Raw genomic sequence first — 2,915 nt, forward strand, 5'->3', positions numbered from 1 at the left:
GCTTAAATACACATTTCATCTTCAAACATTATCTTGTAGGGTTGTGATTTATGTGGAGGCACTAAAGTCTGCGCTCAGCGAGTTATGCATTATATAAATGATTGAAGAGCTGTGTTTAAAACCTGAAGCCTGAAGGACAGCAGACAGAGTAAAATCTTTAAGGACACAGTTTTCTGAGCTGTTCAAACGTGCTAGTAGGACTGTCGGAAGCTCACCTTTGTGTTTTCTGTGTGGTTTACTTTCAGCGGAGTGAGCTCAACACTGAACACTGAAACTGTACATTCACTCAGCGCTGAGCAGCTGCGCAAATGGCCTCAGGTTTCCCCTAGAAACAGGCCAACGCATTCCAGAGACGCATCAATGGGATTTGTTGTTATGATGGAGCGAGGCTGGCAGTGGCCAGATTTGGAAGGACTGTTGCCATGGAGACCACTCGAAGGGCCAAAAGCAGCTGTAGACAGTCAGCTGATGCCCTTTGGGTAAATCCTTTCAAACATGATTTGCTTACTTCTTTATTTATTTATTTCCCTTTCAGCTTAGAGAAAGCCCCTCACGATGCACAAATTGCCTCCGCCATTTTGTATCCAGTGAGAAGATGTAGGTGGAGAGCTGCAATGTGACACACTATCTGAATTTAACCAACAAGCTTCACATCAAAATATATGATTGTGGCGCATAAAAGTATGATACATCATTACAGAGCCGCAATAATTAACTGATTAATCGATTACTCGCTCAACAGAGTCAATCCGTAAAAAAACTAAAAAACGAAAATTCATTGCTTGAGTCGCCTATGAAGTAAAAATGCCACACACTGGTTCCAGTTAAATGTGAGTATTTTGTGCTTTTCTCTGTTTTCAATCATTGTAAATTGATTATATGAAGTGAAATCTGAAGTTGTCACTTAAGGCGCTTTATAGACAAAACAATGACTCAATACTGAAAATAATTAGTTGCAGCCCTACATCACTACTCTTCCAGCCTCTGGAAAAAGAGGCCTTCTGTTTCCAAGCCCACTTCCTTGCGTTACACTCCACGATAATGTATTCAGCATGTCACCATGTGAGTCACATGTTGCGTGTGTTATACGGGCCGTCTCTGTCGAACAGGCCGGTGTCTGTGTGAGCGCTGGTGAATTGGACCCGTTTGAACAGATAATGCGGGCCAGCACGTCAAAGAAGACAACGTGATCTTTTCTGGTCCGGAAGAGAGTGTGTAACACTATCTGCAGCTTAAATGGAGCGAGACAAAGAGTCAGGGGATCGTCATGTATCACCACTGCCCCTATCCTGCAGGAGACAACAGTGGGTGTGTGTCATGGCTCGGTTTCCATTAGCTTTTTTGTGCAAGTCATGATATTCTTACACCATGTCATCCGACCTCGCCTTATTATCAGTGATTATCATGCTACAACCAAGATGGGAGCAATGTTATGTAGCCTTACAACCCACCTGCATTTTATTTCAGGAGCAGCCAGAATATTTTCCAACCTTCACGTCATGGCTGCAGGTGATCATTCTAAACAAAGTAGGGAAATTTTGCTGAGCATGTTTGAATGTTGGGGAGTTTACTCAGGTAATCCTCATTTGTTTATAGCTGGTGAAACTCAGGTCATCACAGGTGAGACATACATTGTCTGCCAGCAGCACTGTTTACTCTTCAAACACTGCGGTAAACAGGTGTGTCTCTGTGTAACTTCAGTTTTTGGGTCATTGTAGTTTGAAATGAAAGTTAATGTGTTTCTGACAAATGGTATCACATCAAACAATCCCACAAACCTCGTGGTCATCGCCTGGTCTATAGGAGAGGCATTTTAAACATATGACATTCGAACCTTACAGCAGTGAAAGGTTGACATGTGTGTGGGTTTGTGCACGTGTGCACGTTTGCGCTGCAACTAATCCGGCTCTCCTTACCTCGCTCTACCAGTAATCGTGGGAAAGAATGCAGCTCCTCTACTGTACTTGTTTTCCTTTGTGTCGGAGGTGTGGCCGGGTCATTATGTGGAGCGCTGCCACTGCTTCTCATGACAGTCGTGCCTCCCAGGTGTCACCTCTCCAGATTATCGTGTTGATACTGTAATGGGGAAAGACTCCCTAACAACTCGGAGCTGGAGTGACCTCATTTGCCTCAGGAGGTTCACAGCATACAGCTGTGGTTTCTCTTTACATTCATCATTGTGCTCCGAAACGATAATTAGCATGAAAGATGATTCAGATGGAGCTGGTCCAGCTTCCCTGTCAGTAACAGAAATTACTAGCATCTTATTGCTAGAACCTTTTTGCTGTTGGTTTAATGATGTAGATCATTAAACTGGAGCCAACCTGAACATACTGAGTGCATGAAATTGCTGATATTGATCCTGTTCATCAACAGCCCTTTTTTACACTGATTTCCTGCTGCTTTTATAAACATGACACAAAGTAAACCCATTTGAGGAGCGTGACACTACAATTCAAACACGTTTTTTAGTTTGTACAAGTGCTTTCGCAACTTGCTCTTCAGTTCTCTTCTGTACACATCAGCAAAAGGCCCCAGAAGGATAGATGCTGACCACTTGGCTGAGGTTTGGTAGGGCTCTGCCACATTTGGGCCCATTTAAAGCAATGTTTCCCAGTCCTCAGCAGCTGCTTTCCATCTAGTGGCATTTTCCTTGTCTACCCCCCCACCCCAACGCCATCCACCCTCCACCACCACTATCCCCTCTTTCTTCACGTCAAACTTGGCAGGCAAGTTTACACTCTGATTTTCAAAGCCGCCCTGTTCTCTGTCAAATGTTGCGTGGCAACATCAAACGCTCTGCCGGACAGAGCCTTCCTGGGATTCCAGCGTGGTGGGCGGATAATTGGAGGCAGGCCTCAGCGGATCTGGCAGATGTGTGATGAGTTTTACTGGAGCGTTTTTTTTTTTTTTTT

Source organism: Seriola lalandi, unplaced genomic scaffold (assembly GCF_002814215.2).
Source record: "Seriola lalandi dorsalis isolate HSWRI2012SDOR001 ecotype SW California unplaced genomic scaffold, Sedor1 jcf7180002054470, whole genome shotgun sequence".
NCBI classification, from domain to species: Eukaryota; Metazoa; Chordata; class Actinopteri; order Carangiformes; family Carangidae; genus Seriola; species Seriola lalandi.